Source organism: Sciurus carolinensis, chromosome 7, assembly GCF_902686445.1.
Source record: "Sciurus carolinensis chromosome 7, mSciCar1.2, whole genome shotgun sequence".
In the NCBI taxonomy this organism is placed as follows: domain Eukaryota; kingdom Metazoa; phylum Chordata; class Mammalia; order Rodentia; family Sciuridae; genus Sciurus; species Sciurus carolinensis.
The window spans coordinates 86,992,850-87,019,426 of record NC_062219.1 but is presented as its reverse complement, the minus strand read 5'-3'; the positions used below and the strand labels follow the sequence as shown (position 1 = coordinate 87,019,426).

General features: G+C 39.3%; 1 pseudogene; it reads left to right on the top strand.

Moving 5' to 3' along the window:
* The first annotated feature begins 2,336 nt into the window (after positions 1 to 2,336).
* LOC124987993 (60S ribosomal protein L29-like) lies at positions 2,337 to 2,810 on the top strand (annotated as a pseudogene).
* Positions 2,811 to 26,577: the final 23,767 nt, after the last annotated feature.

The window sequence follows — 26,577 nt, the reverse complement described above, 5'->3', positions numbered from 1 at the left end:
TTTGTTGAGGGGCTGGGGTAGCTCAGCGGTGGAGTGTGAGGCCCTTGGTTGTTCGATCCCCAGCATCTCAAAAAATAAAACAAAAACATACATTTATTGGGCATATGCTGTGTGCCAAGCACTAGCTAGGCACTGGGGACACAAAACCAAGTCCCTTCTGGATGATATATGTGATGTGGCAGACCCCTGGACAGATAGGGAAGGGAAGATTAGCTGGGTGTGGTGGTGCATGCTCAAGGCCAGCCTCAGTAACTTAGTGAGGCCCTAAGCAACTTAATGAGAACCTATCTCAAAATAAAAAAATAAAAAGCCTGGGATGTTGCTCAGCGGTTAAGCACCTCTAGGTTCAATTCCCAGCCGCCCCACTCCCACCCCCACCCAGCCGCCAAAAAAATAAAGGAAACAGAGGAGGACAGCAGGGCAGTATGAGCATACTGGATCAAGTAAGACTAGGGGTTCTTGGAAGAGAGCAACAGGGAAAGCTCAAAGGAGAAGCTGGGGAGGAACAATGGGAGTCAGCCAGAGGAGGCCATAGACGTGGGTGCTTTGGGTGATTATCCTACAAAAAAATTGTCCTCCACAGACAGGAACTGAGAGCAACATATGTCCGCCTGGGGTATTCATGGAAACCCCCTGAGGAGCTTGTGAAGAACACTGGGGCACGCTAACCAATTGGCTTGGGTCCAAGTCCTGCATGTACCACATCTTACTGAATATGTGGTCAAGTATTTGGTGTCTTTATAAAAAGGAGACAATAATACCTGCCCCATAAGATTACTATGAAATTTGAGAAGAGTATCTTACATACAGAGCATGTTTTGTTGTTGTTGTTGTTTATTTGTTTGTTTTTGTTTTGTTGCACCAGATCAGAACAATAATTTGCAGGAAATTGTTTCTTCTTCATTTGTTTTAACGCGTCACGTAGATTGTATAGTGCTTTAAGAATGAGACAGCTCTGAAACTGGAATGTCTTCAACTGGAATCCCCATTGGCTGTAGCACAACTAGCAACAGAATGTTGCTTATATGTTTTTTATGTGTTGTTTATATCTCTAAAGTGAGCTTAGTAGTAAATAATATCTACCCCATTAGCATGTGGTGAGGATTAAATGAAACAACCAATGTACTTAACCCAGAGTCTAGCACTAGGGTAAGCATTCAATATTATTTTTTCTTTTTTTTTTTTTGGTGCTGGGGTTTGAACCAGGGCTTCACACATACACATGCTCTACCGTGGAGCTACATCCCCAGCCCTAATAAATCTTAATGGTTGCTTGTTATTTCATTTTGGGCTTTTTTGTTATTTGAGATTCCTCATTAACCAGAATCTTGATATAAATCGAAGAAATGAAGTTTCCTTCTTTGTTTTCTTTCTTTCTTTCTTTTTTTTTTTTTTTTTTGAGGGGGGCGGTTACCAGGGATTGAACCCAGTGGTCTTAACCACTGAGCCATATCCCCAGCCCTTTTTATTTTTATTTTTTTATTTTTTTGCAGTACTGGGGATTGAACTCGGGGCCTTGTGTTTACGAGGCAAACACTCTACCAGCTGAGCTATCTCCCCAGCCCGCTTTTTTGCTTTGAGACAAGGTCTCACTAAATTACTGAGGACCTTACTAAATTGCTGAGGCTGACTTTGGTCTTGGGATACTCCTGCCTCAGCCTCCCAGCCCCCTGAGAGTGCAGGCGTACACCACCATGCCTAGCAAAATGAACTTCCTTTAAGAATAATGGCATAGTGCACACCTAAAATCCCAGTGGGTCGGGAGGATAAGGAAGGAGAAATTGGGAGTTCAAAGCCAGCCTCAGCAATTTAGAGAGGCCCTAAGCAACTTAGCAAGATTCTGTCTCAAAATGAAAAATGAAAAGGACTGGAGATGTGGCTCATTGGTTAAGTCTCCCTACATTAAATCCTCAGTTGTCCCACCTCAAAAAAAAAAAAAAAAAAAAAAAAAAAGGCATAATGACTACTTGCTTTGAGTTCTGTGTTTCACATCCCTCCTTTTTCTCTTTTCTTATTGATTTTCCTATCAGTTTCACTTTCAGAATTTTTTTTTTGGGGGGGGGCGGGGTTGCTTGGGTTTGATCCCAGGGATACTTTCCCACTGAGCTACATACCCACCCTTTTTAAAATTTTTTTTATTTTGAGATAGGGTCTCACCTAAGATGCTGAGACTGACCTTGAATTTATAATCCTCCTACCTCAGTCTCCTTAGTGGCTGGTGTGTCCCACCATACCCAGCTAAAGAAAAAATTATAATGAAGATTTTTTTTAAATCAAAGGCAACAGTTCCTCTTCTGGTCTCAACTGCTCTGGGACCAGCAACTTAAGGTGCAGACATGGCCAAGTCCAAGAACTACACCACGCACAATCAATCCCAAAAATGGCACAGAAATGGCATCAAGAAACCCTGATCACAGAGATATGAATCTCTTAGGGGGGTAGACCCCAAGTTCCTGAGAAATATGTGTTTTGCCAAGAAGCACAAGAAGGGCCTGAAAAAGATGCAGGCAAACAACGCCAAGGCCCTGAGTACATGTGCTGAGGCTGTCAAGGCCCTGGTAAAGCCTAAGGAGGTTAAGCCCAAGATGCCAAAGGGTGCCAGCCGCAAACTTGATTGCCTTGCTTTGCTTGCCCATCCCAAGCATGGGACTCGTGCTCATGGCCACATGGCCAGGGAACACAGGTTCTGCTGGCCAAAGGCCAAAGCCTAAGCCAAGACCCAGGCTACAACTCCAGCTCCAGTATCAGCATCGGCTCCGGCTCTGGCTACCGCCCCCAAGGGTGCCCAGGTCCCTGTGAAGGCTCCATAATAAAAACCTCTGTAAATGTGAGGACAGAAGGACTGGTGTGACCCCTGAGTCCCTGTCTATGGGGACTGGTGTCCTCCTGTGCTGTTTATATAAATAAATCCAGGAACAGGAAAAAAAGAAAATCAAAGGCAACAAGTTGGGCATTGTGGCACACACCTGTAACCCTAGGGACTTGGGAGGCTGAGGCAGGAGGATTGCAAGTTACAGGTCAGCCTCAGCGATTTAGCAAGAAGTTTAGTGAGAACGTGTCTCAAAATAAAAAATAAAAAGGGTTGGGAATGTAGCTCAGTGGTTAAGCATCCCTGAGTTAAAGCCCCAGTACCAAAAAAAAAAAAAAAGAAAAAAAAAAAGGCAACATAGACCATTAACTTTAATTCCGAAATCCTGTCATAGCCTTGTACTTTCTAAGATTAAATGTGCTTTATCCTTTTTCATTTTTAGTACAGTATCTTTTGAATTGTTGCTGTGTCATGTCGGTTTTTCTACTACCATCTGCTTCCAGCATATCTATTGGCAAACCATTCCTGTTGCCAAAGGAACTTTGCAGGCTTAGTTTTTTAAAAACACCCAATTGTTACATATTTTACACAATCATCAATGAGAAGGGGAAACCAGATCTCAATAACTGGACGACCACCGAGGTAAATTCTTAGATCTTCATCTTCTCCTTTTTCTTCCTCTTGTGTGATTCTGGGGATTAAACTCAGGGCCTTGCCAATGTTAGGCAAGTACTCTGTCACTGAGCTACGTACCCAGCCCCATTTTAGAAAATTTTTTTTATTTTAAGACAGGGTCTGGTTTATTTGCCCAGGCTGGCCTCAAAGTTCTCATCCTCCTTCCTCAGCCTTCTGAGTCTCTGAGATTATGGTTTTGTCTTTTTTTACTTCCCCCCCACCTTTTTAAAAGAACAGACTCATTCAAACAGACCAAAGAATCTGAATGCCATTATGTACATAAAGACTATTGATAGTGGTGGCTCACACCTGTAATCCCAGTGACTCTCAGAAGGCTGAGGCAGGAAGGCTGCAGTTTCTAGGCTAGCCTCAGTAACTTAGTGAGGCTCTAAGCAATGCAGTGAGATCCTGTCTATAAAGAGAATATAAAAAGGAACTGAGGATGTGGCTGGCTTAGTGGTTAAGCACCTCTGGGTTAAATCCCTGGTACCACCCCCCCCACACACAAAAAAAAACCCCCACTATGGACAGTGTTTTTTCAATTAATTTGTATATATACCACCTTTGGATCCACTGCAAAAACACTACCACTGTCCTTTTTTGTATAGCACTTATTTCCATATTTAATTTAATTATTTCCGCTTAGCTATACCAACCTTTGCTCTCTAGAATAATAAACTCTCAAGATGCAAGAGACTTTATTTTTCATCCAGTGAAAACAACTAGTTTTATAGATGAGGAAAAATAGAATGAGGGATTTGCCCATTATAAATGTAACTAAAGATCAATCCTGCCCACCCTTTGACTTCCATTTTTCCCTTCATTAGACAAAGCAATAGGAATTAAAAATACATATTCTAGAAGTGAGGAAGATGACACATACCTATAATCCTAGCTACTTGGGAAGCTGAGGCAGGAGGATCACTTGAACCCCAAAGTTAAAGTTCGGCTTGGACAACATAGGTAGGCCCCATACCAAAAAAAAGAAGAAAGAAGAAGGAGGGAGGAGGGAGGAGGGAGGGGAAAGGAGGAGACAGCCTCTGCAGTTGGGCATGGGGGCACACACCAGTAGTCTCAGTTATATAGGAGGCTAAAGCAGGAGGGCCACAGATTCAAGGCCAGCCTTGGCAATTTATGAAACCCTGTCTCAAAATAAAAACTAAAAAAAGCTGGGGATGTAGCTCAGTGGTAGAGCCCTCTTGGGTTCTATCTCTAGTACCATAAGGGGAAAAAAGTACACGTACTAGAGGCAGACTAACTGGGTTCAAAGCTACCTAGTTCTGATATTTAGTAGCTATGTGACCTTAGATATATTAACTCTCAGCTTCTTCATTTCTAAAAGGTGGATAATAGTACTTATTTATAGAATGGTTAAGAGAATTACATAAATTAGTATGTATATTTTAAAGTTCTTTATATTCTCAAAGTATTTATTTTTATTTTGTGTTTTATTCGATATTCTATCCTTGTACTTAAAACAGTACCTATACAATAAATATTTGTTAAATGAATAGCTAATAGATTCAGAGTAAGCTGCCTCTCTGGGCCAAAATTAACTAATCGACTCAAGAAAGTTTTTAAAAATTTTGTGGAAAGATGGTTTTCACATCAGCTTTTTAGTTGCAAAAGGCAAGAGAAAGCTGTAGGTTAGAACACTTTTAAAGTATTCGGTCTCCATACATTAAGCCGGGTACACTGGCACAAGCCTGTAATCCCAGTGACTCAGGAGGCTGAGTCAAGAGGGTCACAAGTTCAAAGCCAGCCTCAGCAATTTAGCAAGACCCTGTCTCAAAATAAAAAATAAAAACGGCTGGGGGATGTAGCTCAGTGGTGAAGTGCCTCTGGATTCAATCCCTAGTACAAAAGGAAAAAAACTTTGGCCCACATTAGTATGTGATGATGAAATATGGGATGAACATTTCCTAAATTTGGTAAAGGACATATTTAGCCCACTCAGAGAAACCCATGTGTGTAAGACTAGGCACATCATAGTCATCAGTCAGACTGTTGAAAAGCATAGACCAACATTAAAAACTAAAGCTGGGTTTGGTGGCACATGCCTGTAATCCCAGCAATTTGGGAGGCTAAGGTGGGAGGATTACAAATTCAAGTTCCAGCCTCATCGATTTAGTGAGACCCTAAGCAACTTAGGGAGACCCTTTAAATAAATAAATAAATAAATAAGTAAATAAATAAAATGTTTGGAAAAAAGATTAAAAACTGGAAGTGCTCAGGGAAAATTACACATTATATATAGGGAAGCAATGATTGAAATGACTATGTAATCAGCTGCTCAGCAGGCTGAGGTAGGAGGATAGCATGTTGGAGGGTAGCCTCAGCAACCAAGCAAGATCTTTTGTCAAAATAAACAATAAAAAGGGCTGGGAATGTAGCTCAGTAGTAGAATGCCCCTGGGATCAATCCCCAGGACCGGAAAAAATCAGATTAAACAAACAAACAAACAAAAAAATAGGGGCAAGGAGATAAATGAACAATGCTCTGCCTCCACCTGGTGCTGAGAACGAGCCCAAGACCGGGCACATGCTAGGCAAGCACTCTAACACTGAGCTACACCCCCAGCCCAAAGAACATCTTAAAGTGCTGAAAAAATTTTAAAAACAAAATACTCATTAGCCCAGAATTCTATACCTAGTGCAAATATCCTTTACAAATGAAGGTAATAAAATCACAATGAGATACCACTGCACACCCCCAAAAAGACTGACAGTTCCAACTCTTGGCAGGCAGTTAGGACTCAAACAGTTGGTGAGAACGAGAAAGGGAACAATGTCTTAGGAAAACAGTTGACCCATTCGTTTACAAAGTTAAGCATACATACCCTCCTATGTTGTCATGTGTCTGTTGTACAAGCTACTCTAGAGGCTAAGGCAGGAAAATGGCTTGAGCCCACGAGTTGAGGTCAGCCTGCACAACACAGTGAGACCCTGTCTCAAGAAAAAAAAAAATTAAACGTACACATACAAAATGACCATCCATTCCAATTCTACATGTTTGCCCAAGAGAAATGAGTCTACACAAAGACGCAGGACAAAATTTTCAGAGCAGTTTTAATTGTAATCACCAAAACCTGGAAACAATGCAGACATCTATCAACAGGTGAATGGATAAATAAATTATGGTTTATTTATGCACTAGCAAACCTCTTAGCAATAAAGAGGAAAGAACTATTGATGCAAGGACCTGAATACTTTCAGCATAATTGTGTTGATTGAAGAGTCCATACAAAATAGGACAATACGCATTGTATGATTCTTCACACATATAAAATTCTGGAAAATGCAAACTGATCTGTAATGACAGAAATACATTAATAGTTTCTAGATGATGGGAAAGGGAGCTAGGGAGGAGAGGGAAAAGATCACAAAGAGATATGATGAGCCTTTTGGGGAAGATGAATATGTTCATTATCTTGACTGTGATGGTAGTTACATGGGTATAGATATGTGAAAACTTATCAAATTGTATGCTTCAAATATGTGTGGTCTAATTACATGACAACCATACCTCAAAAGCTGGGGGAAGAGGCTGTGGTTGTGGCTCAGTGGTGGAGTACTTGCCCAATACCTGTGAAGCACTGGGTTTGATTCTCAGCGCCATGAACGTAAAAATAAATAAATAAAATAAAGGTATTGTGTCCACCTATAACTAAAAATATTTTTTTAAAAACCTGGGGAAAAAATAGAAAAAAGAAGGCAATACCACAAAAATAAATAAAGGAAGGAAGGAATAGAAAGAAAAAAAAATGCTTTAGGATGTTCTTTAGGCAGAAGAGTAATCACATCAAAGAGAAACTCAAATCTTCAGGAAGGAATAAAATAGATATGATAAATATCTAGACATAAAAGACATTTTTCCAGTCATTGTTGCATGCCTATAATCCCAGTGACTCAAGAGACTAAGGTAGGAGAATTTAAGTTTGAAGCCAACTTCAGCAACTTAGCAAGGCTCTAAGCAACTTATCAAGACTCTGTCTCAAAATAAAAATAAATAAATAAATAAATAGAACTGAGGATGTAGTCCAATTGCAAAGCACCCCTGGGTTCAATCCCTAGTACCAAAAGAAAGAATAAAGTATTTTACTCTCAGTTACTTGTTGAACTTGGTTTAAACTTCTAATGCCATCATTACAAGGGATTTGCAAATTTTTTCTATAAAGACCAGATTATAAATATCTTAGGCTTTGCTGGCTGTATGATGTCTGTTGTAATTACTCACTTCTGCTTGTTCCATAGTAGTCGCAGACAATACATAAATGAATAGGTGTGGCTGTATTCCAATAAGATTTTGTTTTTGGAACTGGAGATTGAACCAGGAGTACTCTACCCTAAGCAACATCCACTGTCCTTTTTATTTTTATTTTTTTTAGAGACAGGTTTTCACTAAGTTGCTAAGGACTCACCTCATTCATTGCTAAGGCTGGCCTTGAACTTATTTCTTTTTTCTTTTTTTGTGGTGCTGGGGAATCAAACCCAGGGTCTCTTGCATGCTAGGCAAGTCCTCTCTACTTTCACTTCTTTAACATTTCTTTTTTCTTTCATATCTTTTATATATGTATGTGTGTGTGTGTGTATATATATATATATATATAGATATACATACATATATATATATAATATATATATATTTTTTTTAGTTAGCAATGGACCTTTATTTTATTTATTTAGATGTGGTGTTGAGATGTGGTGTTGAGAATCGAACCCAGTGCCTTGCAAATCTAGGTGAGCGCTCTGTCACTGAGTCACAACCCCAGCCCCTGTTTTTTCTTTCTTTTTTTCTTTCCTTTCCTTTTCTTTTCTTTTTTTTCTTTTTTCTTTTTTTCTTTTTTTTCTTCTTCTTTTTTTTTTTTTTTTTTTTTGCACCAGGGATTGAACTCAGGGGTTCTTAATCACTGAGCTATCTACCCAACCCTTTTTATTTTTTATTTTAAGACAGGGTCTCACTGAGTGGCTTAAGGTCTTGCTAAGTTGCTGATACTGGCTTTGAACTTACAATATTCTGGCCTCAGCCTCCCAAGTTCCTGGGATTATAGGCCTGTGCCACTGCACCCAGTTTAACATTTCTTTAATGTCAAGTCTCGCTCATGTCTGAACAGTGAAAGTACTAACCAAAAAAACAAGATCTTACTCAGGCTAACAAATTAGTATTCTCTAGGACAGAACTACAAACTGAACCTTAATTAACAGCCTTGCTAATTATTCCTTCCTAGTAGCTCTTTTTAAAATCACTCCCACTGCTGATCATACATGATCTAAACCTCTGCACTTGACACTTGACCCCTTACCCACAAATTCATTCACAGTTTGTCTTGCTTGATCACTTTTCAACTTTGTCTTCACCAGTGTTAAGCTATTCCAGTCCAGGAAGAAGAGTTTTGCAAGAACCTCATTAAGCAGCTAAGGTTTTTAATGGTTTGTTTGTTAGTTTGTTTAAACTGAAACATGACTCAGTATGTGTGGCACATTTGGCAACTGTGTGAGTGTAGTGAGTTAATATCAGCTCATGAGTACCATTTATTAAAATTCAAACTCATTGTTAACTTGGAGAATGATGATAATGCAGTAACACTGCCAATTGGGGTTTCCTCCCTCTTTATAACTGTGCTGGGTTCCCAGAAGATAAAAAACAAACAAAACAAACAAACAAAAAAAACCATTACTTTTAAGGAATTTGCACTTCTGTGTGAAAAACAAGATGAATGTACAGAAACCATAAGGGATTCATTAAGTCCACAACGCTCATTAACTATAAATCACAGTATTATACATCATTTAGTCCTCACATATCAAATGAGATACATATTATAAACATTTCACTGATGAAGAAACTGAGGCTTTGATAAATGAAGAAACCTGATTAAGGTGGCAACTCACATTTTACTGCTTGGTTCCAAAGCAAATTATTTTCCCTGTCCACCACTCAAATTATCTGCTCTACTCACCTCCATTAAGGAAATAAGGGGTTAACACGGGGGAAATAATTAATCTACTCCTGATTTATGATTTGTAATAATGATAATTGTTAGAATAAGCATAACAAAGATGTGCTTAGGCAAAAAGGCCATGCTGATATAAGAAGCTTATATCAGATAATCCAATTTACAGGAACATATTTTGCATGGGGCTTAATGCTCTATATGTTTTATAGGAAAACTTTTAAGCTGAAAATTTAAAATATTTAGTCTAAATTTAGTTTAGGTTTTAAAATGTTTTATTTACATCTAACTTTAGTTTGAAGTTTTGTTTTGTTTGTTTGTTTGTTTCCAGTGCTGGAAATTGAACCCAGGGTCTTTTGTACATGTTAGGCAAGTGATCTACCACCAAGCCACATTCCCCTGATCTTAATTTTAAAATAAAACTACAGTGCACTGCTGGTGCACACCCACCAGTATTTTTTGTTTGTTTGTTTTTTAAATTTAAAATGGGCTGCAGATGTAGTTCAGTACAGACTGCTTGTCTAGAATGTGTGAGGTCCTGGGTTCAATCTTAAGCACCCCCCCCCAAAAAAAAAAGAGTCTCTACTATAAGCCTCCATTATTTTCCTTAAAAATGCTCCAGTTCTTAAGAAATATGAATAATATAAGGTTCAAGGGCAACCTTGAACTCTAGGTTATTGGACAAACAAAAGTTCCTAAATTAGAAATGCAATTATCAGGGGCTAGAGTTGTGGCTCAGTGGTAGAGTGCTTTCCTGGCATGTGTGAGACCCTGGGTTAGATACTCAGCACTACATATAAATAAACATCCACTGACAACTGAGAAAAAAAAAAAAAAAGAAATGCAATTATCATCACAGGAGTTAGGAATTACAGATCACATGTTAAAAGCAATAGCTATAACTCCTTAGGTTTCACCTTCCATTGCTTCAGATGGCTCTTCTGAGAGATAAATGTGCTTGGCCTTCCTATATAGATAGCACCAAGCTTTTAACAATTAGTGCTACAGTGGTGTAAATGTTAACTGTCTTTCTTTTGGGGGGATGGGAGGTACTGGGGATTTAACCCAAGGGCAATTTACCACTGAGCTACATTTCTGGTTCCTTTTTTATTTTTATTTTTTATTTAGGGTCTCATTAAATTGCTGAGGCTGGCCTTGAATTTTCTATCCTCCTGTCTTAGCCCCCTGAGTTGCTGGGATTACAGGCATAAGCCACCAGGTCAGGCTACATGTTTTTCATCATTTCCATCCCCTTTCATTTTTCTTTCTTTCTTTTCCTTTTCTACTTTTCCTCTACAGCATAAAAATGCTGGAAAGCCATATGGTGAAATATTAACAGTAGATGTCTCTAGTTAGTGGGGCTACGGATGGGTAGTTTTCTTCCATACCCCCACTTTCTACTTTCAGGTTTGCCAATGCTAAGTCAGTCAGCAAAGCTAAAACACTTCTGTATGAGAAGGGAGCCAACAGGGAAAGGAATCACTGGCTAATGTAAGAGGAGAAAAACTGAAGGGACTACTTTGTATCTTCATCAGTGGGTGCATTTTTTGAAAATAGGAGAAATCAGAACTGTTTCTGTGGCTCTGTTTTTTGTTTTTCTTTTCCCCTTTCTCTTGCTGACCCTATCTTCTCACCCCTCTCCAAGGGTAAATTCTGTTAGGAAAGGAGCTGGATGGCACTTGCTGGAATGAAGGAATCACTATCCTGTTCTTGCTGTGTAAGTTTAAACCACACACTGCACTTCTGTATGGCCTCTTTCTCCTGCAGGCTTCAGGTGCCTCTTTATAATTCGCCTGCTATTTTTAAACATCCCTATAGGGTAAGGAATAAGCCAGCCTTTTCATCTCTGAGCTGGTCACACTTCCCTCTCTCTGTTCGCCTGGCAAATAATACAGAACTGAAAGCTCCTCCAGGGTTTAGAAAGTAGTCTTGGATAATGACTTCTTGCCATACTCTCAAAGAAGTCACACCTCTTAATGCATTTTCTTTTTCTTTTTTTTTTCTTTTTTTTTGAGTCTGGGTTTCACTAAGTTTCTTAGGGCCTCACTAAATGGCTCAAACTGGCTTTGAATTTGTGATCCTCCTGTGTCAGCCTCCTCCTGAGGCTTGTGCCACAGCGCCAGCTGCCTTTTTTTTATTGTTATTATTTTAATCGCTGGGAATGGAGCCCAGAACCTCATCTGTACTGGGCAAGTGCTCTATCCCTGACCTGCACACCTCTGGGCCCAGACTTCCCAGTTACTAAAAGGTCACAGGGAAATCAAAGAATTTGTTCTGTATTTTTGGAAGACTCTTATAAACATTTATACCCTCTGCAGCATTACTCAAGTTTGTCTTCTAAGCACGAGGGAAGAAAACCTTAGGCAACAAACAGCCCAGTGCATCCAGCAAAGGCCAAAGAAACCCGGGTCTGTGCACTGCAGACTCTCAGTCCCCGGGCCACGTGGCCGTGATAATTTCCCTGATTGCTCAGGAGACTCTTAATTTTTCAGTGTGTACTTGAAACAGAGCTATAATTGTCCAGTGAGCGCAGAGGGAGAAGGTAAAGCAGCCCCCTGAGAAGGCCCCGCTGAGCACGGCCTGTTGCCATGGCTGTGCCGGGTGCTCTGCGGCCCTGGGCTGTTCACGCCAGCGGGCGGGGCCGCCTCCACCCCCGCCGCCGGTCGCCCGTTTGGTAACAGGGAAATGAATCACGAGTCCAGACGCAGCTCTCGTTTTTTCAACTGTGGGGATTATTTAGCAATCTCCAGTCTGAGTTTTCTCCGAATTGTGAAGATCCCACTAAAATATTTCAGAGAGCACTAAAAGTAGAAGTCCCTTGACTTTCAGAAAATGAGGAAAAATGTTTTAGTCATTTGCATCACCATAAATGGCTGTGTTGGTACAGTTACATTAATACTTGTCATTAACCAGGAGTGGTGGTGAAGGACTATCATCCCAGCTGCTTTGGAGGCTCAGACAGGAGGATTACAAGTTTGAGGCCAACCTGGGAAATTGAGAGACCCTGTCTTAAAAAAATAAAAAGGCTGGGGATGTAGCTCCGTGGCAGAGTGCTCCTGGTTTCAGTCCCCAGTACCAAAAACAAAACAAATAACTAACAAACAAAAACTCAAATAGTTCTCATTAGTATTGGTTGGGTACTCATCCTTAAATAAAGCTTTTCATGGTAGTCTTTGACTACACTTGTTCTCAAATTTTCTTTGGAATTGGGTTGGTTACTCTTTCACATAGAGAATAAACGTCAGGTTCATGGGTGAGGCTTTAGTAAGATGCACAAAAATAGCGAATTTTAATCAGGGGTTTAAATTGATAGGAATATTTTAACTCGATTTGCCCAGTGTACATATACCAGGTAAACCAAAAGTAAATAAATTTGGAAACTATTTGCTTCATTTATACAAGGGGGGGGGGGGGTCCCCTAGGTAAAAAAACAGGTTCCTAATTAAGTTATTTATTTATTTATTTTAAATTTATTTTTATTGTAAACAAATGGGATACATGTTTGTTTCTCTGTTTGTACATGAAGTAAAGGCATACCATATGTGTAATCATAATTAAGTTATTTATATGCTGACTTTTTCCCATGAAAGAAGTTAAATTTTAAAACCTAGTGAAGTGAGTGTTACAGTAGATGATCATTGATGCCATTTAGCCCCATTAATTCATGTATGTATTCCAGTGTCCTTAGTAATCCAGAAACATAAAAGAGGTCCTTCACCCTCAGGAGGGCTGAGCATAATTGGAAATGATGAATAGTTCAGTATGGCATTAACAGGTCTTCAATATCCTTCCACCCTTGAGATAGGAAGTTTCTGGGTGGCTCAGGGAAAGGACGTCTAGAGGGCTGGGGAGTGGGTCTCTGGGACTGAGCTCAGCAATGGTCTTACTTTGCCCAGGGTAGCCCTAGGGAGAAGGGGAAGTGCCTCATCTCCACTGAAGAGAGAAGCTGATTGGTCCTCTTTTTTTTTTTTTTTTTTTTTTCTTTCTTCACTAATTTGACCTCTATTGTCAATTTTGTTATTTTTCCACCCTCCTTCCCCACCCTGCAGCTTCCTGTCTTCTCACTGAACAAAAATCACAAAAGTGTACTGGTTTAAACTCTCAGTTGAAGTATGCAGCAGGCATTTGGCTTGGTTAATTAAGGTGCTAGGTCCAGTCTAGGACTGCTGCCCTTGGTCCTCCTGTTTTCTTGTTTTTATCTGATCAGAGAACATTAGGGGAAAAAAAAAATTATTTCCTCCTGGTCCTGGGAATTGAGACCAGGGGTGCTTTACCACTGAGCTGCTGTGTCCTCATACCACACCCCCCTTTCAAAAAATTTTTAGATCCCTAGCACCACAAGGAAAAAAAAAACTGCAAGTAGCCACTGCTTATATCTATAATAGAAACTAGAGAGTTCACACATCCCCGCACACACTCTCTCAAAGGAATCTCACTTCTACTTTCAAACTCCCTTCCCAAATCCAGTTTCTAAGATACAAATCATTGAGCAAATCCTCCTTCCTAACCATTTTAATCCTATTTCCACCATTGAAGTAGGCAGAGTCAAATTTTATGTATGACAATTATAGTACCATAATCCTCTTTGCAAAGTTGAAAGTGACTTACTTATGTAACTGGGCATGTTGGCGGTGGCAATGGTACACACTTGTGATCCTGGTATTGAAGAGACTGAGGTGGGAGGATCTCTTGAGCCCAGGAGTTCAGGATCAACATGGGCAACATAGCCACATTCCATCTCAAATAAATAAATACAGTAAACAAAAAGATAATTTGGGATTAGCACTCAATGGTAGAGCACTTGCTTAATTACGTCACATGTGTGAGGCCTTGGATTCCATCCCTAGTATCACAAAATAGCAACAACAAAAACAAAACCACAAGGGGAAAAAAGTGGAAAAAAAAAAAGTTAACTTGAAATAGGAATCAAATCCAGGTGTGGTGGCACACAGCTGTAATTTCAGCAATCTGGGATGCTGAGGCAGGATGATCACACGTTCAAAGGCATTACTGGCACCTTAGCAAGGCACCATCTCAAAAAAACAATGAACAAAATACAAACAAAAAAAGACCCAGGGACTAGGGTGTAGCTCCATGCTCAAGGCCTTGAGTTGAATCTCCAGTATCAAAAAAACAAAGAAAACAAAACCAACTAGGAATCAAAGTCTCAGAAAACACTAATTCTATCACTTCATTTCTTTAACTTTCCTGTGGTTCTCTTTTTCCCCCTTTGGTTCTCATACATTTGTTTGTTTATTTCTTGCAGTGCTGAGGATTGAACCCAGGACATTGTACATAATAGGTGAGCACTCTACCACTGAGCTATACCCCCAGTCAGTTTATACACACACACACACACACACACACACACACACACACATATTATATATATATATTTTTTGCGGGGGGGGCGGGTACCAGGGATTGAACTCAGGGACACTCAACCACTGAGCCACATCCCCACCCCTATTTTATATTTTATTTAGAGACAGGGTCTCACTGAGTTGCTTAGCTCCTTGCTTTTGCTGAGGCTGGTTTTGAACTGGTGATCCTCAGCCTCCTGAGCTGCTGGAATTATAGACATGTGCCACAGCGCCTGGCCAGTTTTTATATTTTTAGTAGGTAGGGGAACCTGGGTGTGGTGGTTCCTTTGTGTAATCCCAGCATCTCAGGAGGCTAAAGCAGGAGGATTAAATATTTGAGGCCAGCCTCAGCAATCTAGCCAGATCTGATCTCAACATAAAAGGGCCAGGGTACTGCGGAGTGAATTTTTGTCAAATTACAATGTTGTATTGTGTGCATGTACAAATGTGTAACAACAAATCCCATCAATATGTACAGCTCTAATGAACCAATAAAAAATGTGTGTGTGTGTGCTTTTTTTTTAAAGGCCTGTGATAGCTCAGTGATAGAGCACCCCAGTATTAAAAAAAAAAAAAAAAAAAAAGAATGGGGTTAGAGCTCATTGGTAGAGTGCTTATCTAGCACGTGTGAGGCCCTGGGTTTGATTCCTGGAACCACAAGAAAATAAAAAAGTAGGGGTTAAAAAAAAAAATCAAAAAAGGAATAAAATTTCTTGACATGAACATTCTATAAAATTCACATTTCAAGGTTCATACATAATGTTTTATGCAGAAGTCATAGTCATACCCATTCATTTACATGTTGTTTGTGGACTTTCATGCTATAACAGCACAATTGTCCAGTTGGAAAGAGACAGTATGGCCCATCAGGTCTGAATTTTTACTTTCTGCCCCTTTACAGAAAAAAAAGTCTGCTGATTTCTGCTATAGAGCTTTGCAACTTAAAAAGTGTGGTCTGTGGACCAGGAACAAGGGAATTTGTCAGAAAGGCAGAATCTCAGGCCCACCCAGACCTGCTGATTCAAGTCTGCATTTTAGCAAGTTTCCAAATGATTTGTATGCACACTTTAGTATAAGAAGCATTGTTAAAGTACTGTGCTGCTTTGGTTGAAGAGTTTGGAGAAGGGCAAGACTAGCAACTAGAACACTGGGTGGCTTAAGAATACGAGACAGAGGCAGAAGGGACAAGGTCCACAGACATTAAAAGAATGTCTGCCATTTGGGTGTGCACAGACAGCCACACATTCTTGCCTCCGGGCCTTTGGGATTCCTGCATATTTAGTGCAAGTTAACATACAAATCTGCATTTTTTTTTTTCCAGTGTGGGGCTCTAACTCGGGGTCTTGAACATGGCCTTGTAAGCTCTCTACTGAAGAGCTACATCCCCAGCCCCATCTGCATTGCTTGTGATTAAAGTGTGTTTTGCCATGGCATTTTTTTTTTTTTTTTTTTTTTTTTTTTTTTTTTTAGTGGAGATTGAACCCAGAGAGTCACTTAACATTGAACCACATCCTCAGCCCTTTTTATTTTGAGACAAGTTCTCACCAAGTTACTTAGGGCCTTGATAAATTGCTGGGGCTGACCTTGAACTTGCAATCCTTCTGCCTCAACCTCCTGAGCGACTGGGATTACAGGCATGCGCCACCATGCCTGGCTGCTATGGGCTCTTGAACTAACGAAAGGATACTCAAATTATCCAGTATTCAATTTATCTTCTCTCTGACAGGCAGTAGCTCCCATTCTGTCAGAAATTGGCCTGAAGCACTGCTGTAGTAAATTTTTTTTGTTTGGGTGCTAGAAATTGAACACAAGGGAACTTACCACTGGGCAACATCCCTAGCCCTTTTTCATTTTTATTTTGAGATGGGGCAACATCCCTAACCCTTTTTCATTTTTATTTTGAGATGGGGGTCTCACTAACTTGTTGAGGCTGGTCTTGAACTTGCAATCCTCCTGCCTCAGCCTCTGGGATAACTGGAATTACAGGCATGTGCCACTGTGCCCCACAGCAAAATATATTTTTAAGGATGATTTTACATTTATCTAACTAGAGAATGTGCTGGGTCTCACGGATACATACAAACACACACACACACACACACACACACACACACACACACACAAAATGGGGTCTGGATTAAAGGGAAGATAGATATGTAAACTAGTAAACAACAAAACAACATTTTGGACCAGCACAGGGAATGAAACAGGTGATTCTAACTAGGAAATGCTAGTAAATGCATACACATACATTTTTATTTTATTTTATCTTATTTTTTCAGGGCCAAGGACTGAACTCAGGGCCTTGAGTGTGCTGGGCAAGTGCTCTGCCACTGAGCTAAATACCCAAACCCTCACGTACATTTTTATATACTTACTTATAATGTTGTTAAATGTATACACACATTTGTATATATGTATATAATGTCTCTCAACTATCTTTTTACCACTGATATAAATTCTTTATTTAAACATTAACTTTGCATTATTATTTTAAGTTATAATGATTTTTATATATGTTGGGCAATGTACTATGTATCTCATCATCAACTATTTTTTTAATACTTAATATTTATATTTATTTAGGCACATGTACTTTGTGTGTGTGTGTGTGTGTGTGTGTGTATGTGTGTGTGCGTGCACGCGCATCCTAGGAAATTAAACCCAGGGGCACTCGACCACTGAGTCACATCCCCAGTCCTTTTTTGTATTTTATTTAGAGACAGGGTCTCACTGAGTAGCTTAGGACCTTGTTGAATTGCTGAGGCTGGCTCTGAACCCATGATCCTCCTGCCTTAGCCTCCTGAGCCACTGGAATTATAAGCATGCGCCACCACACCCCATGGCACATGTACTTTTTTTTTTAATTGTTATTAATATTTTTATTTAAATATATGAATAAGATATAATCAAATTATCCCCCTTGTTATATTTCAATGTATTAATTTTGGCACATGTACTTTTAACGGAAAAGTTCAAACACATGAAAGTAGAAGTAATGAGAAAATAATTCTCCCCTTATCTCTTATTCTCCATTAACCAGCTATCAAATCCATCTATTATTAACTCATGGAGGTCCTATTTCATCCCACCCTACTACTTCCCCCTCTTCAACTAAATTATTTTGAAGCACATGGCAGGCATCACAACATTTTTGGGAAAAGCAATGCTTCTTTGGGTCAGATTTTGAAGGATACATTGGATCTGGCTATACCAGGAAGAGGGTAAGGAACCTCCAAGGGGAGGAACTGGTTTGAACCCATGAGGGCAGGAAAATGCAAGTCCAGACCATTTGGCTTGAGGAAAGAATTTTATAGGTATTTGTGGGAAGTAAGTTTGAAAGGAGCATTTAGCTAGAATGAGGGCAACAAACCTGCTTATCTTCTTAGTCTTTGTACACCTTGAGGGAGAGTAGTGCTCGGTTAAGACAAATATTATAGGAGAACATTGTTTTGAACTAAGCTCCTTTGCAGACCAGACTAGAAATCAAAATGGAATCACTCACACTGAAGTTCCAGGTCAACAAACTGAAACAGCTGTTTATTTGACCTTCCCAGAAGTCAGAATTAAAGGGATAAATAGGCAAATTCCAAATCAGCCAATTTCAACTGGTATGATAATGAAGTTGCTTGTGCTTCAATTCTTACACAAGAGAAGTAACCTGATAGTAATTAATCAGTTATTTCCCCATGGTACTATCACCCCTTACAAGGAAAGTAACTGTGGCACATACCTGTTATCCCGGCTACTCAAGGCTGAGAGAAGAGTATAGCAACTTCAGTTTGAGATCAGACTAGGTAATTTAGCAAGCCTCTGTCTCAAAAGAAAATAAAAAGTGTGGCAATGTGCCAGGGGTTCACTTGAAGTTTGATTATATCCCTTGTGGCTTTGAAACTTACATTTTTTTCTTTTTCCCAACCTTCTTCTGTGTTTTTATAGGCAGTCTCTGCAAAGGGATCTCAAGGAAACCTAAAGAAAAGGATGGAAAGGGCCTCCTCCACTGCATATCAATATACCTAGTAAAAGAAAAAGGTCAAAAGGAGCCTCTGGGTACAATTGATAGTGGGGAACTCATAAGTTGATGGTATTATGATAATGATAATGGAGACAGGTCAGGCTCAAAAATATCCTTTGTTCCAATCCCTTGAATGCAACCTGAGAGAAAAAAGATTAAGGCAGTTTTTTTTTTTTTTTTATATGCTGGATTATCCAACCTTCTCCTGGGATGAAATTTGTGTAAATTAAATGCACAGATAACATTCATAAGGATTGTTTCAGAGTATGAATTTAAGAAAGAGTGCAAAACTAGAAAAGATAGAAGAAAGTTATAGGTATGGAAATATATTTTAGTATGGAAAATTAGAAGGTAAAAGAAATGTTTCTATATGAAAGAGTATTTTAACTGGTGAAGTAATATTCTTCGGCTAAAGTCCAAGATGAAAGTGGGCAAAACTAAGGACGTAAAGAAGTTCTGAATGTTTAAGTAAGTTGCAGAAGGTTTGTGGAATGTAAATCTCAAAAAGCTTGTTTGATTAAATTGACTATAATTAGCACAAAATTATTTGAACTTCAATGTACTTATATAAAGCAAAGTCTGAAACACTGATGCTCTTATCTATGGATAATTTTCTTGTATTTGTCAGGTTTTACTACTTGGGGAAACTAAGTCTTAAAGGAATTAGGGTTTGTACCTGTTTTAAAGTCATAAATGATTATTTTATAACTGGTTAAACAAACAACTGTTACTTAGGTTATAACAACAGTTGACACTCTAAATATAGGTGACTAAGTGTACATATGCATCTGAGAACTTTTTCTCTCTCAGCCTTGTCTAAGTGTTATGTAAAAGTTTATAAAATGAATGTTTATGTAAGTTTAAAGGCAAGATAACCAATAAGTGCTCTTTTATACATTGTATCTGACATAGAAGGGTCCTACTGCTATTTGAAGACCTGTCTTATATCTGTTTGCTTTGACTAAGTCAATTTCTGATCATTAACACTGTTTTCTAAATGTATAAGAGATTTAAGGCTATTCTTTGATTTTCATTAACCCATGTAGACCTGTGATTGTTACCATACACCCTGGATTCTCAATTGTACTTGAAAGCACCCAGAAACCTCTCTGGACGTGGGAACTCATGCAAGAGATTTTATTTAGCGGACAGGAAGAGTGTCTGTCCACAGGGTGAGAGAGAGAGAAGGAGAGAGAGAGAGAGAACAAGTGAGTGAGGATGACAGAGAGAGACAGAGAAAGCGAGTGAGAGTGAGAGTGAGGAGAGAGAGAGAGAGAGGAAAAGAGAAAAAGAGAGAAAGTGAGAGAGTGAGGGAGAGTGAGAGAGAGAGAGAGAGAAAATGGTGAGGGAGTCATTCTCAAGTAGTGGAATTCCACAGGCTAATAACAATCTGGACCAATGACTGCCAAGAATGTTTGCAGGCTGAGGAGTGGACCAGTGACTGGCTAGGATGTTCGAAGACTGACGATCTGGGTTGTAAAATGGTGTGGGAGAGGCAGAATAATGGTGGCAGCAAAATAGCAGATCTGATGCCAATAGGACTTTAAAAGTTAAACAGTAAAAAAAAAAAAAAAAAAGTTAAAAAGTTAAATGTAAAGCTTAGAAGAGCACTTTGCCAAGTTTGTGTTATCTAAACTATAATTATCTATAGCAAAAGTCTTGGACTTGTATAAAAATAACAAATTGGGTTGGTATTTATTCATATCATTTGATGTTTTATTGCTGGATAAAGTACCCTGTTGTCAATAAGTTATATTTACAATTTTGTGTTACTCTTCATATTGGAATTGGAATTTAAATGCATTTTTTGGAAGATAGTAAGGAGATCCTGGTCTACTTAAAGCATGATCGCTGCCCTATGTATGCCTTGTCCAGTCACTTGCCATCTGCCATTGTGGACCTCTGGACTGCTCTGATGCTGGCTACCCTTAACTGCTCATGACCCATCTGATAGATAACAAGTGCTTTGGGTTACATCCCTCAACTTCACCCCTTTTCAGTAATAGGTAACTTGGAGATGTCATCACCCACTTTCCATAGAAATAGAAGCAAGAAATTGACAGTGGGGAATTGTAACAGTAGAGTAGTTTGAAATATCTCCAAGCTACTTCACTTGATGCTTTGACTCTATCCCTTGTGGCTTTGAAACTTACATTTTTACTTATATTTTTTTATGGTGCTGGGGTTTAGAACCCAGGGTCTTGTGCTTCCAAGGCAAGTACTCTACCAACTGAGCTACATCCCTAGTCCATCCAACTTGCATTTTTTTCCCTTTTACTCAATCTTCTTCTCCCTGGATCTTCTCCTCCCTAATCTTCTTTTCCCTAACCTTCTCCTCTCTGATCTTCTTTTTCCTGGTCTTCTCCTTCCTGATCTCTCCTCCCTGACCTCATTTTCTCTAAATCACCTCTACAAAAGCCCCCTGTTCCTGCTGATGGACAGAATCACAGTCTTTGAGACAGGAGACCCCTGCGTTTCTCCTTGGCTAGCAAAGCACCAACCCTCTTTTTCCTTTTTCTCAAAACCATGTCCTTGTTATTGGATTGGCATTGGGGACAAAGATCAAGCTTTCGGCAACAAAAGGAAACTTGCTGCTGTGTTTTTGTCCTGTCCTTGGCATATTCTCAGCCCACCAGCAAGTTTCGTGGCAAATGGTTGTATAAAAGAGCTGGGTACAAAGTACCCATGCTTCAGTTTGTGTCCACTCGGCCTGTTGTGTATATTTTCTAGAAAATGCTGTGGTGGTATGAAGGCAAATTGTGAAGAAAAGTGAGGGAATAGACTAGCAGCCAAGGATTTGGATTTAGTTTGCCAAGGATTATTAAAATGAGGTAGAAAGTAGGCTCTTGGAGTGGCCATGGATTCAACAAGCTACAGAGGATGCCCAGTTTCAAATTCCATGCAAATCAGAATAAGAAAGAACTGGTTCAAGGTGTTTACCCTGGAGCTACTGCAGGAGCCCCTGATACTTTAGAATAGTGTTTGTCATACTTTTGGATTCATTCACATTATCTGGAGTCCAGGTTAAAACAATGCCATCACAGAGTTTGTGAATTATTGAGTCCCACCCAGATTTAACATTTTGCATTTTAAAATAAAATAAAAAGGTCTGAGGCTGTAGTTCAGTGGTAGAGTGGCCCTGGGTTCAATCCCCAATACCACAAAAAAAAAAAAAAAAAAAAAAAAAAAAAAAAAAAAAAAAAAGAACCAGTGACTTGCTACCATCATGGAGATGCTCCAGAGTTACTTCAGCACATTCCCAAGTCTCATTCTGCCAGCTACAAAACCAGTTTAGAGGAGGTTCTTTCCCAGTCATTTTGCCCTGTGTTACAAATCTCCCAGTTTGTGTGTATAATCTCCCAGTTTGTGAACAAGAACTGTAAATCAAGAATGCCACTAGAACTGTAAATCAAGAATGCCACTACGGGGCCTAGGGTTCTCACTCAGTGGTAGAGCACTCCCCTAGCATGCACAAGGCCCAGGGTCCAATCCCTAGTACCTGGAGGGGAAAAAACCCAGAATTGCCACCACATAGGCCATAGGATAATTTCAACAAATTCATGTTTATTAAATGAATGCTCTCGAGGTTGGACTATCTTTGGAAAGATGTCAAATCCTGTGGGCCTCTAGAGTTCCTGTGTAGCTAACCTTGCTGGTGCCTCCATATTATATAACCTACTCTTTTTTTCTGGCTCCCTTGGTGTTGCCCTTATCCCCTCAGCTCACCTGAATATATACACTGGCCATAATATCTGGAGAACTTGTGGGAACAGCAGTTTGGGAATGAAATGGCAGGATTTGGACAAGGTATGATGAGTAAGGATACTTTCAACCCGGAATATCCTTTATTGTTGGAAAAATTACTATCTCTGTACTGAGATTGCTTCAGACTGCAGAGGCACACAGCTGTAGGGAGTCAGATGAACCAAGAACCCACTGTGGAAGCTCAGTTCTGTTCCACAAATAATCAGGAGTCTGTCTGTTTTACTAAATACATACTTATTAAGTGCTTCCTCTTTGGGTATGTTTATCTTACTTAACCATTTCTGTAAATTCCCTAGTAGCACACAAACAAATGATTTTACATATAGTGTTGTTGGGTCAAATGCATTTATTCACTCATTCATTTGTTCATTCTCAGTCATTTATCTACTAAACATTAATTCAATGTATGGCACCATACTTGACATTAAAAGTACAAAGATGAGCCAGGTATAGCAGCACAGGCCTGTAATCCCAGCTGCTCGAGAGGCTGAAGCAGGAGAATCACAAGTTCAAGGCCAGCCTCAGCAATTTAGTGAAGCCCTAAGCAACTTAGCAATTTTGTCTCGATCAAAAATAAAAAGGGTTGGGGGGCTGGGGAGATAGCTCAGTTGGTAGAGTGCTTGCCTTGCAAGCATAAGGCCCGGAGTTCAATCCCCAGCACCGCAAAAAAAAATAAAATAAAATAAAAATAAAAAGGTTTGGGGATGTGGTTCAGTGGTTAAGTGCCTCTGCGTTAAAAAAAAAAAAAAAAAAAAAAAAAAAAGAAGAGATTAGATTATTAAAAAAGTAGGTTATAGTGTCAGATCATTAGGACTCTCCAGGTACTAGAGGAGACAAATGTGGAAGCAGATAATTTCTGAAAAGATATAAGGAGTGACATACAGATATGTATGAAATATGTGACTGATGGAGCCCCCCAAAATTCTCCAGAGATGATAATGAACCTGGGTTTTGGGGGTAGGCACCCAAGTAGGAACACTCTAATCTAGGGCAAGGAAACAATGTGTATAAAGACAAGGAGGTAAGAAAGCAATCGACTTGCTCATGGCTGCCTTGTGGCAAAGGAGTGGCAGCAGATGGAACTGGAAAAGTAAGCAGTGACATCAAGTAAAGCAATTGCATACATAACTAGATATACCAGCTTTCGCCCTGGATAACATCATTCAGAACAGACTGGTTAAATATACAGTAGGTAAATTTCAGAAAGTATGACATAAATATCTGGGGTTTTTAGTATATTAATTTTAACTTTGAAGGCTATTAACCTTAAAGACTATCACATTGAATATTATCAGTATTGTAGAAAAAAGGTAAGACTTTTATCAGAAGGGGTTTGTTTCCATTAGACCAAACGATATAAATTTTCTCCAAGTCTGTACAGGTTTCTTTTGTGTATATGGTATTAGAGACTGAACCAAGGGTGTGCTCTAACATTGAACTACATCCTAAGCTCTTTTTATTTTTAATTATCAGACAGGATCTTGCTAAGTTACCCAGGCTGAACTTGAACTTGAATCCTCCTGCCTCAGCCCCCCAAGTTGCTGGGATTACTGACATGCACTACTATATCCATTTTCCAAGTCTGTACACCTTTTGCCTGATTTGGGACTGATTCGATTATCAATGTTAAAATTTCCTGGGTTTCTCAAATTTATATTTATAGTCTTGACTATCTATAGAAAGAGTGATGTTCTCACCAAAATTTTCTTTCCTTTTATAATTTTAGTATAAATTAACTTTAGCCTAAGCACAGTCATACAGCTACTCTCTGATATGTAGTTATCAAGTTTTTTTTTTTTGTTTCCATACTGGAGATTAAATCCAGGCGTACTTTTCTGCTGAGCTACATTTCCATCCCCGCCCCTGTTTTTTTTTTTTTTTTTTTTTTGGTACAGGATTGACCCAGGGGACCAAGACATATCCCCAGTCCTTTATTATTATTATTATTATTATTATTATTATTATTATTATTGCTATTGTTGTTATTATTATTATTACTATTTTTGATACAGGGTCTTGCTAAATTGCCGAAGAGCTTGCTAAATAGCTGACACTGGCTTTGAACTTGCAATCCTTCTGCTTCAACCTCCTGAGCCACTGGGATTACAGGTGGGCATCACTGAGACTGGCTTAGAGTCTCCTTTTTTTAAAAAAATATTTCTAGTTGTAGGTGGATACAATACCTTTATTTCATTCGTTTATTTTTATGTGGTGCTAAAGATTGGACCCAGTGCCTCACACATGATAGGTAAGCATTATACCTCTGAGCTACAGCTCTAGTCCTCAGAGTCTTCTTCGGCAGATTTCCTTACAACATTCAGGTAGGTGCATTTATGTTTAGTACAAAAGAGAAAAGGAGAGGAGATGCAGTCTTTTTTTTTTTTTTTTTTTTTTCTTTTGATACTGGAGATTGAACCCAGGGGCACTTAACCACTGAATCACATCCACAGCCCTTTTCATTTTCATTTTCAGACAGGGTCTTACTAAGTCACTTAAGGACGCACTAAGTTGCTGAGGCTGACCTTGAACGATCCTAACTATTCCTGAGGTTAAGGCAGGAAGATTGCTTGAGTTCAAGAGTTGCCAGCTTGGCAACAGTTGAAAGTTTCCAGCTTGGGCAACACAGCAAGACCTTCTCAAAAAACAAAAAACAGAAAACAAAACAAAAAAAAAAAAAAAAAAAGAAAAAGAAAAAGAAAGAAAGAAAGAAAGAAAAGTAAGTAAAAAGAAAGAGCATTTTTTTTCCTTATAAAAAGAAGTCATAAACCAGGCATGGTGGTGCATGCATGAAATCCCAGCAGCTCGAAGACTGAAGCAGGAGGATTGTGAGTTCAAAGCCAGTCTCAGCAATTTAGTGAGGCCCTAAGCAAGTCCATGAGACTCTGATCTAAATAAAATACATCATCCATTATCAGAGAAAACATTTGGCCTTTGATGTTTTGGGATTGGCTTATTTCACTTAGCATGATATTCTTCAACTCCATCCATTTGCCTGCAAATGCCATGCCAAATGTTTTCTCTGATAAGAGGGTGCTGGTACATAACGAGGGTCAGGGGAGGGGGTGAGGGAAGAATGGAGGAATGTTGTATTGTGTAGAGGAAAATGAAGGGTGGGGAGGGGGTAGGGAGAAGGAAAGATGGTGGAATGAGACAAACATCATTACTCTATGAACATGATGATTATGATGTCATGCTGTGACTCTACATCATGTACAAACAGAGAAATGAAAAGTTGTACCCCTTTTGTGTACAATGAAGGAAAAAATAAATAAATAAATACAAAAAAGGGCTGAGGATGTGGCTCAGCATTTAAAGTATCCCTAGGTTCAATCTCCAGTACCAAAAAAAAAGAGAAAGAAGTCATAATGGTAAACATTTATAGCATTTAATGGTTTTACATTGTAGAAAATCACCCTTACAAAGCTGCGAGATATAAGAAGGCATTTTAGAGACTAGAAAACAGAGCCTTAAAGAGGCCTGTGACTTGCCCACAATTGTACCAGCACTGAGTGACAGATCTTTGGTCCAGAAGTCACATTATTCTCTCTATACCACGTTACTACTCCCCGCTGCCCCCAGCTCTGGGGATTGAACCCAGGACCACACACTTACTAGGCAAGTGCTCTATCACTGGGCTACCTTTCTAGACCTCCATATTACTACATTTGACTGACTGGTGCATGATGTATTCTCCAAGACAGACTGGAAGAATGCCTTTGTTCATTGTGGCTCTGCCTTCCCTTCCAGTTTGGGGGCTATAAGACCTGTACATTTTAAGTGAACCATTAAGTCTGTTTGCCTTAGAGCAGGTTTGTGCACACACTGCAGCTGCTTGTAACACATGCTGATTGGAGCTTATGAACACTTTTCTCTCACTCACATAGTGATATTTCTTTAGTCCATTTTCTAGTTGTTGCTACTCTTTAATCTATGGCCTTGCATTTGTCAATTCTCTCATCAGACTTTCTGGCCTTTCTTCCAAATGACTCACACGAGC